General features: G+C 36.8%; 1 non-coding gene across 1 annotated transcript; it reads left to right on the forward strand.

The window, feature by feature from the left end:
• The first annotated feature begins 1,229 nt into the window (after positions 1-1,229).
• Positions 1,230-1,303, forward strand: TRNAQ-UUG (transfer RNA glutamine (anticodon UUG)). The gene has a single exon. It is a non-coding gene; the product is annotated as a tRNA-Gln (tRNA).
• The last annotated feature ends 14,870 nt before the right edge of the window (positions 1,304-16,173 follow it).

Consider the following 16,173-nt stretch of genomic DNA (forward strand, 5'->3'; position numbering starts at 1 on the left):
TTCACTTTTATCCCCTGCATATCAGAGCAATAACCGTAAGACGTAAGAAGAAACTATTTTTTTAAATATGAAGTTGCCGTTTTAAGAATAGATCCCATGTCTGCTTTCATCCCTCGACTGAAACTGTTAGTGAGAGGAAGTGCTGTGCATCCGAAAACATGTTCCATATCTAACCTTATCCTCCTGTTGCAACCGGAAGTTATAGAGATCTCCTACTTCCGGTTTCAATATTGAATTCTCGTAATTTGGAAGTCTACTGTTTTTCCACGATATGAAACGAAAACTCGTTTATTATACTCTTACAAATTCAATCAATCATAATCTTGCAATCGTACTTGTACCTGTGTGACCGCTCTTTGAGTTAAACTTATACACTTTTCCGTGACGACTGATGATAATAGATTTCCGGGAATCCTTCGTCGATATTCGATTCTGTACGCATATTGTGTGTAGGGTAAAATAGACCTTCATTTGCTGAATATTGGTTTCGTTTTATGTGCACGACTCTTTTTCTTATCTGTGCATGTGTAACCGTGAACTGCAACTTTTCATAAATTTCAGTCATTTTTTCTATTTTTTTATTATTATCATGGTTGCTTGTTGTTCATGAGAAGTCATGAAAAATGGTTGTTATTCGTTATGTGAGAAACAGGCCAAGGCTGCGTGCGGCAAGAAGATTCACTCTTCTTTCTGTTGCTCGAGTGGGTGCATCGTTAAGACTCTAATAAAGATGATAATGTTAGCATTTTGACGTTGACAGAGCGTCGTGAGGATAATAGGGAAGCTGATGCTACAGCTTAGAAAGTTCTATGGTTGACCAAGTACCACACAATCAAAAAAATAAGAATTGTAGAATAATGTTCCACGCTTATGACCTTTAAGGTAAAGGAAACGGATGGTTAATAAAAGTGAATGATCGTGGATGACTTGGTGGAATGAGAATGTAGGGGGAAACGGGAAAACCTGGAGAACCTAACTGATACGATGTTGTCCACCACAAACCCACATGGCTTCGCCTCACCACCAAACCATCGTTCTGTTCAGCACACGTTCAAGTGGGTCATGCATTGTGGTGCGCCACGTTTCTAGATGGAACAGATAGCTTCGTATTTGCGAACAATACTAGGTAAAGAGCGAAAGATCTGAGACTTGACCAAGGGTATCATTTGGGGAGAGTAGGAAAAAATTGACCCCCTGAGTTTGATAAGTCCATTCTTTTTAATTAAGTGGCCCCGCGTGGCGTAGTCTCTAACGCTCTCGCCTTTGGTGCGAGCGGCCCCGGGTTCGATTCCCGGTGGGGACACTCGGTCAAAAAAGTGTAAAAGCTTTTTCAGGCCAACCTGCCATCCTGAGTGAGGTTTTCCTGGTGAGGATTGAAGCAAATGCCGGAATAGTACCTAACATACAGGTCCCAGGCCGTTTCCTTCCCTCCCCAATTCTCTCTTCCTTCCCTTTCCTCGGATAGTGTGATCGCCGAGAGACGTTATCCCTCACACGTGACGGGCTAACATGGCCTTTAGGTGCTGAAAGCCCAGAAATCTAAATCCTAATCCTTTTTAACCGATTGTATATTAACATAGTTAAAAAAAAAACATGAGTCTTATGTCGGTGGAGCATCTTGCCCCCATCCCTGTGACAAAATGTGAAATCACACTATGGCTCAGACTGGTCCAACACTGTGACCAGTCATTTAAACGGGAACTTCACAATTAAGAAGCTTCTTGGATGAAAACAAACAATAATGAACTCTGCTTAGGAAAACCAACGTAAACAGCAAAGGTGAGTCGATCTGCTGACCACACATCACCCACGACATAAATACTAACTATAGCTAATAGTTATTGGTCTTTCAAAAGTGTTGTTCAGCCATTATGCCAAAAAAACATCTGAAGCAGGGTGAATCAAAATATCAGAGACTGCACTGGAACACTATTTGCTGCAAAGGACGTGTACTCCACGAGAGTGACATACAATGACAAATTTATCTTACCTCTGGGGATGGAGGTCAAAGAAAAATGCCTAGAAGAAACACTGGTTGTATCATAAATGGAGTGAAATAATTTCACGTTGTGTTTTCATTTAAAAAAAAATGTCTAGTTGCCATCTTAAAGTATAGAGGGCACTATAGTCTAATGGTTAGAGCGTTGGATTCATGTTCGCGTTCTAATTTTCGTATTTACATTACTTTTCCTATGAAATTTACCACAAATATACATTTCCTGATTGTACACATAGTATCAGTATTAAAAGTACCCTGCAAAATCAATATCAAATTATATTCTTACAAAAAGACAGTTATTGATATGCGACAATCATTTTGGACATGAGTGTACAAAACCCTGAAACGATATGAAATTGAATGCTTGGCTCCCCTCCCCCCTGCCCCAGAAACTTCCGTGATGAAAGTCTGCGAGCACTACTGATAATAATTATTAACTGAACTTTCAGACCAAAAGAATAATGTGTGTTATGTACCGGATCCTATATACGTAACTCTGGTGATGGACCTGTCACTTTGGAAGTTACTTACCTTCAGCAAAAAGACATATTTCCTTTAATCATTTAGCCAATGCATTGTTTTCAAATATAGAAGAGAACGAGTTTTTCTTTCTTTGTTGCTGGTTGTGAATCTGACAGTTGTGTGATAAATGTTTTCTTGTGTGTGTTGATGGGCGACGACCATATACCCAATCAACTCCCTTTGGATGTGGGGCGAACGTCATTGAACGTATATTAGAAAGGAAAATTCCAATGAAAGTCTTCACAAATTCCAAGAAATGTCTGCAGAAAATGCTCAACCATAGGAACTTTTTCCTCTGGAAACTGTTCCTGTTATTATGATGGCATGCTTTCACTGCTTTCTAACACTGTTCTTCAGTAATTGCCACCACTTGACTCGCTGCTCACAGCACAACAATTAATCACTGTTGAATATCATGCTATGCAATATGATAAGGATACACATTCAATCCGTGCTTCACATCCACATACTGAAAATGTTTTTATCATGTTCATAGAATATTGTACAAGGTTGTGTATAAACAGTGAGCGTTCTTTCTTTGTGATCGGAAGATCAGGTTCGAATCTTCTTGCAGATTATTCCGATTGAGTTGATTTTCAGAATTTTCCTTCTCTTCGTCCCAGACAAAAGCTGGAAAGTATCTTTTATGTCCTGGTTAACTGATTCAAAAATTTCTATTCATGTTTCATTGTTAATATTCCAAGCAGGGGTGGACCCAGGACAGACTTCTGGGGGAGAAATGGGTTGTAATACTGCTACTTTTAAGAGCTCCAAACTCTGGGCTGGGTTTTATTTATATATTAAATAACTAAGTTTCCGCTTCTGGGAGGAGGGGCGATCGTCCCCCATCGCCCCCTGGATCCGCCCCTGATTCCAAGAGAGTACCTGAGTTTCCTCGTGGCTAAGCGTTTAGCATACGCGTCTTTGGCGTGAGAGACCTGGGTTCAATTCCTGGTGGAAACTCATGTAGTTCGGATCCTACGTTAAGCTGTCTCATATAGCCTCGCTGTTGAAAGGGACGCTAAACTGAATTCAAATCAAATCCAAGAGAATATCCAAGTATAGTCCCGGGTTCGACTGACTTTTTTTGAGAGCTTTTTTTCCTTGTTTTACCAGGCGAATACTGGGACAATCAATACTTGTTAAATCATTCAAAAATTCAGTTTGTGTGTCATTCTCTATCTTCCCATGGTGTCAAATAAAGTTCACGGCATTTTCTTTTTCTTTCTTTCTTTCTTTCTTTCTTATTGCCCCCTACAATATTTAAAATAAGGTCTCTATTTAAAATTTGGAGTTTTGAGATTCTTTAAGGAATACTGATTATATTTGCTTTTGAAAGCTAAAACAAGGTTATTTGTTTATGCGGAATGGTGCGGATTAATATTATACTTCTCTGTAATTGAGTGGCTAGTTTGTGATCTTAAGTTTGATTCCCGGTGGGTGCAGAATTTTCGATATTTATCTAGTATTGTAAGGCACTTGGAAAACTTCCTGATTTAAGAGTACTCTGAAAGTCCCAAAAAAAAAAAAAAAAAAAAAAAAAAACTGCGTTTATGGAGCCGATTTATCCTGTCCAACTTCCAGGTCATCCATAGTCTTTATTTTTTTTAAAAAAAATAGTTACTGGGTTGAGAGTTCAAGCCCTGTTCAGCTTCATACTGAGATCTATTGTGACTTTTCGTTAACACCTCTAGAAGAGCAGAAAATCTTGAGAGTGACTGTGTTTGATTTCCAATGCAGTCGGAATGTTAAGGCGTAGGTTGCATATTCCATATAGCCTCGGTGCAGTTTAAGAAGGTAGTTAACGCTGAAAGTGCGAAAATATCGAGTTCTATTGGTTGGATATGTCCATTGTCCCTAAAGATTACAAGTGTCTTTTGCTATCCATTAGACGTGCATGGATCTGATTCTATATTTATTTGTGTTCAGTTGTGTTACTCTTTAGATGATTGTAATAATTTATTGTTTTGAATACACATCGTTTATGTATTTATGTTGTTGTATATTTGTAATATATGTGTATTTCATTTTAAACTGCATACTTTTGAACTTATTAAAATAATGGATATTATAAAATTCTAAATACTTACATTATGGAATTGCGATTAGTCTCTAAATTTTTATCTATGGTTTCTAGTTTTGGAAAAGGTACACGAACTTCGGTGAAAATCGAATTACTATAACCAAATGTTACAGTGTTAAAGTAATATGATCTTAACTGTCTTACTGCTAGTAGTATCTGAATCCCTGTTAGAAGGATCGAATCTGATTATATAAATAATATTTGTGTGTTTATTATTATTATTGTTATTAATTTAGGTTTGGACCTATGTTTCTTCCACGATTCTCGCCTTCTGCATCTTCTTTTAATTCCCAATATTTTCTTATGTTTTTCAAATCATCGATCAGTTGTGTTCTTCTTCCTATTCCTCGCTTTCCTTCCATCTTTTCTTCTATAGCGATGCGAAGAAGACATTTTTTTTTGTATAGGATGTGTTCAATCTAATTGGTCTTCCTACTATGAACGCTGGCTAAAAGCGTTCTCTTCTCTATTATCCGTTTTAAAAACATCTTCGTTTGTTACTCTTTTTGTCCATCTTATCTTCTCCATCTTCCTCCAACACCACATTTCGAAGCTATTTAAATATTTCTTCTCTAACTTCCGTATTGTCCAAGTCTCTCAACCTTACACTCCAATACTCAGTATATACCACTTGACCAACTTTTTCCTTACTCCAATATTAAGCCTTCTAGTTAAGAGTGACCTTTTCTTGTTGAATGTTTCTTTGGCTATGACAATTCTAGATCGTATCTCTTTAGTGCATTAAGAGTCTTTCGTCAAAAATACTTCCCAGATACTTCAAATTATTGACTTCGTCAAGTCCTCTTTGTTCTACTCTGACCCATAAGGGCGCCTTCCCACAAAATATTCTCATGACTTTTTTTTTTTTTTAATTTTTCGATGTTGATTTCGGTTCCATATGTTGTATGCCGCCCCAGTTGTTCAACATTTACAGTGAACGTTTAATAAAGGAAACATTAATAGGAATTGAGGATTTTAAGATTGGAGGGCAGATCATTAACAGGATCTGATATGCAGATGATACGGTTATTATAACTAGAACCGAAAAAGAACTGCAGGTGATGATTAGCAAAATAGTTGACACTAGGTATATTACACTACATAAAGCTAGCTATAAACAATCTGTTCTAGCAGACCTAGCAATTATTATTGGCAAGCAATTATATACTTTTTAATCCCATAAAAGTTGGCTTTTCGTCGATTTTCTCGGAAACTACGCATCGGAATTTAACCTTGAGCATATCATTTTGTTAAGCTTGATATAACCTATCAACTGAGATATGCCTTATGTTTGGACAATATTTTAATTGAATAAAAATTAGAGTTTCAGAGTTATTCGTAATTTTTGGGTTACATCTCGTTATACACTACGTACTGTAGCCCCAGTGACGTCATTATGAATAGCTTCGTGAGCATATGCTTCAGTATCAATCGCATCTTAATAGCTCAAATGGTTCTTGCACAGCATCAATTTTTAAGTTTTCAAAAATTTAAAAAAGAAATCATTTTCTCGATTTTTCTCAAAAGACTACACACAGCGTTGCCAGACTACAGAAACAAATTTGTCATCATAATAACTAAAAATTATCTAATATCGGAAGAAATCGTATTTCTCGTACACACAGTATATACATATATATAATATACAGGCGCGGATCCAAGGGGGCTATAGCCCCCTTGACGCTCAGGTATAGGGCCTACACTGGGTAAAATGGGCTTCAATCCTGGATCTATCACTGTATAACAGTTTCACTGTGATTTTATTGCCATCTCCGTAACCTGAAGTTTGTCCGCTGAAGCGGTTAGGATTTTTTTTTTTTTTTAAATGTCATTTTGTTTCCTCTTTCGTTTTACAGTCGATTTGTCCTTGTCTGTCTCCGCACAAAAAGCTGTTTTCCCTTATGTACAAATAAAATATCAATGGAAAATGCATATTCTATCCGATCTTAAAATTATCGTACGTTTTATAATTATTATTTTCTATCAACCGGAGCACAAAATTATTGTATATTTTAATAATTATCGTACACTCTGGCAACGCTGAGAGTTTATACTGACGCAGTCATATTGTTCATCTCGATAAGACCTGTCAACTGGTATTTGCCCCATTTGTGGACAATTTTGTCTCGTTTAAACGATACTAATATTGTTATAATTGTTTGGGGATACTTTATGGAAATAATTTGGCCTGGAAGAAAGTTTAATTTCCCTGGATAATATTAAATGCTTAAGTAAATATAAGCTATATATTGAATGCCTCCAGTGCTATCGACCAAGGTAAAGTGAAATCCAAAGCCTTGCACAGTGGAAGGAACCAGGCATTTCAGAATGAATAATTGCAACGAGTCAACAAAGACAAGGTTCTTGAATCTGAAAGTTTTCTGAAGAGTTTCTAGATACTGTACTCTAAACTTATATTTAGATGGCGTGGATGGAAGAGCACGGTGTAGAGCGCTTATCTCTTGTGCGTGGATTCCACGGTTCGATTCCTGGCCAAGTAATTTTGTGGTGGACAATATTGTGTCCATAATTTTTTTCGGGGTACTCTAGTTTCCTCGTACTTTCTCATTCCATTAAATCTTCCATCACCATTCACTTGCTTTAATTTTAATCATCATTTCCCTTCGCCTAAGGGGCATAAACGTGGAACGTTAATCGACATATTTCGTTTCATTTCATTTCAGATGGGATGGGCTATAGTCATTCTTTTCATGTATTTCATTGGGAATACTTTCCGCCATTTTCAATTGTGCTATAAAGACTTCCGTCTGTTGAGTTTTATCACTCATAGGCTACAAACAATAGTAGTGAAATTTCTGAAGCCGAAAACTGATTAATATTGTAAACATGTTTGTGTTAAATCTTGAGTTATGTGCGCATATATTTTGTTCTTCTTGTTTATTCTCATTTGTACTATTGTTTTTAATTTTTTTCTGAGTGTGTGTGTGTGTTTAGTGTCTCCTCTCAGGGATTTTAAACATAAATAAATAATTAATGTTGTTAAATAATATCTCAGCCCTAAGATCCTTGTCACAGAAACAGAAATCCGTTAGCGTCTGCCACTCCAAATCCAATTGGGCTTCTATCTTAAGAGCTTTCGTTATTATCATCCGGCTTACCCATAGGTCTTCATGCGGCGATTTGTGCTTTCAAATTTTAGATTTTAAACATCTGCAATATAATTTTACTTATCATAAAAACAAAAATTCCGATACAAATGTTTATTGGTAGGTTTCAGGAAAAAGTTTAAGAAAATGGAACAAGTATGTACAGATTTCTTTAAAAAAAAAAAATGTCCGAGAAGGGGCCAAATCAAACCGTAGGGGCTATAGTGGGGCCCCTATTTCGTGAAGGGCGTGCCCTACATAAGTATTATACCCCTACATGTAATCTTAGTTTCTTTATGTTAGCCCCGAGGGAGCGTTTGGAAGTATACCAGTTGGATATGACTGGTCTATTATAATGTAACGTTAATCTGTATATGTAAATGTCGTTATGGACAATGGTCCGCTACTGAAGATATAATTTTCTTTTTTGTCCAGACCTGTACATTTACGTTGTTGAGTTTCGTGCCCAGACAGATTTTTCTAGGCAGTTAAGATATAATACGTAAAGACGCCATTGTAAATGGATGTAGATTCAATTTATAAAGAAGAAATTTTGTGAAAATATGAGGCAAATGTTGAAAAGTATTCGAAAATACGTAAGTTTAAAAGTTATTTTATTCTGTGAGTTATTATTGAACATTATGGAGTAAATTACGTCTTAAGCAGTTCAATAATCCTATGTGGTAGAGCGTTCACCTCCGGTGCTTGGGTTCCCTGGTTCGATCGCAGCTCTGGTTCCATGTGGACTTTGTGGTGGACAAACACCGTGCTCGTGGGTTTTCTCGGGGTTCTCCCGTTTCCTCCCACTTTCTTCATTCCACCATTTCACTCATCTCTCATCATCATCGTCTCCTTTAGCCTAACCGGCATAACCGTGGGATGTAAAACTTAAAGATTTCATTTCCAAACTCAAACTATTACTTAACTCAGTATGATGCGCTTATTCCGTAAGAAATACAAAAACTTGATTTAGGGACCGTTAAAAAAATGTTGTAGCTCGTGATCCAAAAAGTAATTACTGGCTAGGATCGCAATCTTTTGACTTTTTTTTTTTTTTTTTTTTAATTCTTGTTACCGGTATAAGAAAGGAAATAGTATAGATGAAATGTAAGATCAAATCTTCAGGGTACATCAATCATATCTCTGCTAAACCAGTATAATTTTATTAAGAAGACACTAATATATGTCGGCGAGTTACTAAGTTTTGGGGAGGCGGACCCGATGAAACTCCTCGTGGGTGCACCTCTGGTGTACAGCACTATATCTGTTTTCCAGCCGTGTATAACGACTCATACACACAGTTTGAAGTTGGTTATTTGTCCAGCAAGCCGTGAACAGTAACAGGAGCAGAAACAGTCCTTGCTTTTCTAGTCTTATCAGCAATTTTAACTGCATCTCATATTTTGAATTTCTTTTTTTCTTTTATATACATTTTTTTTAGTTGCTGGGAAGAAAAGAAATCATGCATTGTTTTCGTAGTTATCAACAGCGGCGTCTTATCGCATAAAAGGTGGTCAGCCATTTTGTCTACAAGGCTTTCTCCTTCTCTTCTTTTGTTCTGGACGAGAGTTTTAATGGCCGATCATAATGCGCTCACATCAATGCCAGCAGATATTGTCTCCTTGGCACGAACTCCCTTGTTTTTTGCGGTCATCAATAAAATGTCTCCTGCATGCAATCATCAACAAGATTAGAGTGAATTCAGTGTCAATCGAGATTATTTCCCCGTTTTGATTATTAAAACGCATACAATAGCAAAACATAGTTCTATTGTTAACTTCACCATCTTGTTTTCTCAACGCTTTCTCAACTCACCGATTTATATGAAAAGTAGATTTATTATTATTATTATTATTATTATTATTATTATTATTATTATTATTATTATTATTATTATTATTATTATTATTATTATTATTACACCATTTATGTATTGATTTTTAGAAAGGCTTACGACTCGGTTAGGAGAGAAACTTAGTACAACATTCTTACAACATTTGGAATACCGAAAAAGCTAATTAGATTAATTAAGATATGTTTAAATGAATCCCAAAGTAAAGTCTGGGTAGGAAAATTTTTGTCCACGAGCTCGAGAATGGCCTGAAACAAGGAGATGGGTTGTCGACATTATTATTCAAGTTTATCCTGGAGTGAACCGAAACTATAAGGGAAATCAAAGATAGCAACCAGGGTTTAAGAGTTGAATGGTATTCACCAGGTTATGGCGTATGCTGATGATGTAAAATTAATAGGAGAACAATAGAAATAAATGCAGAGAAAACTAAATACATGGCAGTTCAGCGGGACCGTAATACCGCAAATTATTGATCTGTTAAAATATCAAATAATACTTCTGATAAAGTGCATAGTTCAAATATCTAGGATCAATATTAACAGACCAAAACCATCTTCACGAACAAATTAAACGTCAACTAAAAGCAGGGAATTCGTGTTATTATTCAGTTGAAAATCTCTTTTGTCGTGAATTCTGTCGAGGAATTTGAAGCTTCATACTTGTTCTGTCTGGTTGCGAAACATGATCGCTTAACCTAGTTGAAGAACGTAGACTCAAAGTATTAGAGAACAAGATCCTGAGACGAATATTCGGACCGAAGAGGAACAGGAATGGGGAATGGCTGGTGAAAATTTCATAACGAGGAAGTACATGATTTATATGGTTTACCAAACATTGTTAGGGTAATCAAATCTAGGAGGCTTAGGTGGGTATGTCATATAGCCAGAATGGAAGAAAGTAGGAACGCTTTCTAAGTCTTAACTGGAAGACCAATCGGAAAACGACCATTAGGAAGACCTAGGCGCAGATGGGAGGACAATATTAAGATGGATCTAGCAGAAATAGGAACACAAAATAGAAACTGGATCCAGTTGCCTAAGGATATAAATCAATGGAGAGGTTTTTGAACGCGGCATTGAACCTCTGGGTTGAATATCTATAGAGTTAGTTAGTCAAAAAGTTATTATTATTATTTCTTTGAATGAGAGAAGATTTTAATATTTTGAATTTATTAATTTCTTTCTTCTCCAACACTATTTTAAACTAGTTGTTGGGCCCGATCCTTCGAGCCGCTGCATACTATAATTAAAATCAGGTTTAATTAAAAGCTCTAATTGAGGGGAGGCCAACCTGTTGACCATGGTCTACTACTGCTCGACCGGCAAGTTGTGAAAGGTAGCCCATGATGTTCTTTGTGAGATACTGTCACTGTTGCTAACTACTGGCCTCGGAAAATACCTAAATGACCCACATAACCTAGTTTTGAAAATGGCTAAATTATTTTAAGTTCATAGCTAAATTTATTTGCTAACAGAATTTATCAATGAAAGTATGGCATATTTTGCTTTGCTTTACTGTACAATCACAACGTACTTCAATATTCTTTTCTCGTATTGTTAAATCAAGTACTTTCAATCTCCACTAATTCTTAAAATATTTAGAATACGCTTTGTTTGTATCCTTGACTACATGCTACACATTCCTTGAATTGTTTTCTTCTTTTCTAATTTTTGTGATGGTGTTGTCAGCTACATATCATCTAGTTGAATAATACGAAAAGAGCACCGTCCACGGTAAACATAAGTACATCGAAAATTCGTAATCATTAGATACACGAAGGTAGAGTTTCCAGAATCTTCATTTGTCGTGAGACGGTGGTAGTAGGTGAGAATAATACACGGTACCTAAAATAGATTGTGGTATGGCAATGTAAGTACTGCAAGGAGCAGAAAGATTATCAAAATAGTAAATAATACTTTACAGGGTTTTCATAAAGTCTGGACGGATTTAATTTGCTTATAATTTTCATAAAAATGCTCATAATGAAATCAAATAAAGTGCAAACGGTAGCGGAAGGATTAAATTTTTAGTTGGCAACATTGTTAGATAAGCGGCAACTCTGAGAGAGATACCCCTAAAGTGAACGTTTGGTGCGCTGTGTCCTATGAGCATCTGATTGAACCGTTCTTTTTTTTGAAGAGGAGACCGTGAATGGAGATTCGTACCTGGATATGTTGCAAAAATACCTCATTCCGGAACTGGAGGCACGTGGAATCCAGAACGACATCGTGTTCCAACAGGACGGGGCACCCCCTCACTATGCAATCAAGGTGAGACAGTTCCTTGACGAGATATTCCCTAACCGATGGATTGGGAATGGCGCCCAGTTGGAGGTGTGGCGGTGAATGAACTGAGCTGGTGCAAATTACAGGTAAAAATTTAATCCTTCCGCTACCGTTTGCACTTTATTTGATTTCAATATGAGCATTTTTATGTAAATTATAAGCAAATTAAATCCGTCCATACTTTATGAAAACCCTGTATTTTGCTTTTATTCGTGCTGCGGGCGCCACGACACCTCTACCAACCCATACCCATGTTGCCAACTACAGGTGTTTCCATTTTTCTGATCACCATCTGTATATTCAACTATGACTAGACCGCAAATGGCAAGAAATTGGCAACTTAGAATGTACAAGTGGTCAAAATTATAAAAGAATGGATCAGCTCCAACAAGTTAAGTTACCCCGCGAGCAAAACAAGACCTTAATCCTCGTAAGACCATGTTGTATGTATGGTCGGAGTGCGAAGGCGTAATTCATTACGAACTTCTTGAGTGCAATCTAACACTGAATACGGAGCTCTACATTCAATAGCTGCATCGACTCAACGAAGCAATTTAGTAATGAAAGATTTAATAGGCAAAATGTCGATCTTTTGCAAGATAATAATGCCCGTCCTCACATCGGTAATATGACCGAAGTCGCGATTCAGAAAGTTGGATAGAAAGTTGTATCATCATCCATACACACTTGGTGGCATTCCTCAGGCTTGGCGCCGTAGGCTTTTCATCTCTTTCCGTTGCTTTCAAACGCTTTGCGCGGTGTATCGGTCAATAATGAAGTAAACTTGAGGCTCGGTTGGACGAATTCTTTAAGTCAAAAGTGAGTATATTTCTATATTTCTATCCCCGAGACATCGAAAAATGGACATGGAAGTCGTAAACCATAATGGAGAGTATATTATTGATTAATTTGTTGTAGTTTGTTTAAAATAAATTTTAAAAGAACGTTCATGAATTATTCCTCAACCCAATACAATACAAAGTAGCAGTAACGGCGCTCATTACTTTTCCAATTCATTTTCAGTCAAAATGAACTCAATTCATTTTCATAAATACTGTCATGCCTATTGTGCCCGAACTCATGAGGTCAGTGTTGCGAGCTTGGAACTCTCACCTGTCATAATGGTGTATCCACGACTCGTCGCCGACAGTGAATGTTCCTGCGCGCACAACCTTCTACAGTCAGAAATTCAATGACAACCCACTGTTTCAACCGGACGTCACCACTGGATACCATGCATTCCTCCATTATTCTGGAACGAGAAGAGATAGGAAGGTGAAACAAGTGACAGTCTATAGTTTAAACATCAGTGCATTAACGATAAACCGTTCAGAATGTTTGCAGTGCTAGTGGCCAAGTAAGTTGGCTTGGAAGAATTATTTTGTGAATCGCCCTCATATAACTCACATTTCAGCATCACTCTCACTCAACTGCACACTTACATCATGTTTCGGAACTCCCGCTCACTCACTCTCACGTTCACTTTGTGAAGCTGAAATGGAATAAGCGTGAGTTCCAAACTTGTAAGCGCCAGCCTCATTAGTTTGGGTACCTATGGCCTAGGCCACTGAGCAGGATGATATTGTTTTGGGAAAGAGAAGAAACGTTTTTGCACAAGGCCAGTATACTGATTTGAGATTCCTAAACAAAGAAATGTTGTTAAACTGTGTATCAAAAACAAAAATCAACGAATCATGCAACATGCAAATTGCAAACCACCCGACGAAGAAAAATACATAAAATTGTTTAATGATAAGACACTCTGTCTTTAATAATCCTTTTATTCTACTCATCTCGTACATATAAACGTAAAGCTACTCTCTGCCATGCTGCAAGAAAACTTGCTTCGTATCACAATGAAAGTCAATATGGTTTGTCATTTAAAAAAATCGAGTACGGAACGTGAAACAAAGCAATATTTTCATTGTCTCGAATGAAAGAAGACGAATAGAAGATACATAGTTTATTACCGAGAACTGTAACAGATTAAATTATCTTTATTTTGATACTTCTCGAAACAAAGCCGACATTTTGTAAATGGAAATTACTCTTTTTAAATAAATAAAACAACGAAGTGAAATTAGATTTTAAACATCAAAATAAGTTATAACAGAATTTTTGTGTTATAGCTTATTTATCTTAAAAATCGACAAATTAAAGATAATTAATAAGTAATTGCGGTTTAGAATTTCAGATTATATTTATTACCCTTACACACTCATATCCAAACGTACGTTTATTGCACCTTTTACTTTGGAGTGAAATATTCATAGTTATATTCTGTCTAGTGTATAGAAAGTTTTGAATATAAACGTAGTCATTGAAAATATTGCGAAATTATGTGAAAGTGGCATTGGTCCACAAAGGGCTGCTACGCCAAGGGGTTTGGTTTGGTTTGAGTAAGATTCAATTCTATCTGTGTTTTAATCATAAGAAATCAATATATAGGGTGAACACAGAATCGCTTTCCCCAAAATAAGTCGGAAAAGAAATAACTATTAGCGAGCTTTTTTTTTTTTTTTTTTTTTTTTTAACTGGCACTACAGTGTCCCTCAGTGTAGCTGAAATTGCTAACCATGTTTTGTTTGAGTTCTTTACTGAGTGAAGTTGTGTCAAGTAATACAGGTGTTAAAATGATTCACAAATTAACAAAGGAACGACATGTTTTCGTGGCACAGACTTGGTGGAAACACAACAAAAATGCAAATGTGGTGACAGCAGACTTGAGAAGAAGATTTCCAGGTGTGGAACCACAATCACGTCAAGCCATGGGAAACCTGAACCAACGAACGATTCGAGGCTACAGGTTCTGTGTATGATCTACCGCGAAGCAGAGATCACGAAGTGTATGAAATGAAGGGAATACTTAAGTGTTATATCATTAACTAGCGTTAAAAAGGGGAAAACATTACGTTCGTTGGTAGCTGTGATGCTTCTGGTTCTTACATTCCATCAGTGATAATTTTCAAAGCTGTCAGCATGCACGCGAAACTCAGATTTGTCTCCATGGACAATTGTGGAGCTCCGCGAGTCGGGGCTACATCAATGAAAAACTTTTCTTTAAATGTTGGAAACATTTTTGTACACACAAGACCCCTGGCAGGGTTTTGTTTGTACTGGACGATCATGAAAGCATGACAGATTTTAATGTCTTGAAATTCGGGCAGGAAAATGAGATCGAGCCCGTGGGTTTACCACCCAGGTGCACACACGTTCTTCAACCTTTAGATGGACATTCATTCGAGACTCCGAAGACACACTACCACAGGAGAGCAACAATTTGGCATCACCATCCCAACGAGAGACTGTCAAAAATCAGATTTAGTGATCTCTTCTGCGAAGTTTGAAGCTATTGTACTCAAGACTCCCTGGTAAAAGGCGACTGGATACGATGCCAATCTTGCAATGAGTGATATCATGAAATATGTATAGGTGCTCAAGGTAGGAAACAGTTTATCTGTGGAAAATGCATATGATCGAAATTGTACCTACCAGTGTTCCGATTTGTACCTGGTGTATATATCTGTACGTTTCTTTTCCAATCTTAAATTTGTTCATGGACAGTATAACAATTGCTTTTGTTCATATTTCTGTGACGCAAAACATGAGTTCGGATTTTTATATTTACCATAATTTATCATTTGCTTATGCTTTGTTTGGTTCAAAAATAAAGTTCTGAAGTATTAGAAATTGTATTCTATATCCCTGATCGTACTAAAACCGCAACCGTGTCAGTCAGCCTTTCATTTCTATATTTAGTTTTGATTTTTCAGACATTTACTTTCTCAAATTAAGAAGAAAAGAAAATAAATAACAAGCCTCTTGGAACATGTTGTATTTCTGATTAATTATGGTTGTTAACACTGTGCGACTGTAGTTGTTGTTTTCTTAATTTGACCACATAGTCACTGTAAGAAAGAAGCAATTTGTATGTTTAAAGAAACATATTCGCTTATAGCCTTAACACTTGTGGACGGCCAGTTATAATGAAATGACGATGGCTAATTACGTAAGAACCCATTTTTCACAGAAACGATCATAATGTCCTGTTGATGTTGTTGTTATTCTCACGTCTTCATTTTTTAAAACAACTTCTTGGCTTACGGCAAAACCAGCAGTGCGCACTTGCGGTGTTCTATTGTGCTAATAGACAATTGGCCGCAGAAGCCATACTCAGCAATTTCAAGCGTAATTCTGCAGTTCTTTTTTAAATGTCCACATAAGAAGCAAGAAAGGTCTTAGTCACTGTTGTCCGTGACCTTGTAGCAAGGACGATGCCATCATCTCGTCAATCGTCCACTTCATTCTTGTGTACTTGGAAA

The sequence above is a fragment of the Thermobia domestica genome, unplaced genomic scaffold (genome assembly GCF_964235325.1).
Source record: "Thermobia domestica unplaced genomic scaffold, izTheDome1.hap1.1 HAP1_SCAFFOLD_339, whole genome shotgun sequence".
Lineage (NCBI taxonomy): Eukaryota > Metazoa > Arthropoda > Insecta > Zygentoma > Lepismatidae > Thermobia > Thermobia domestica.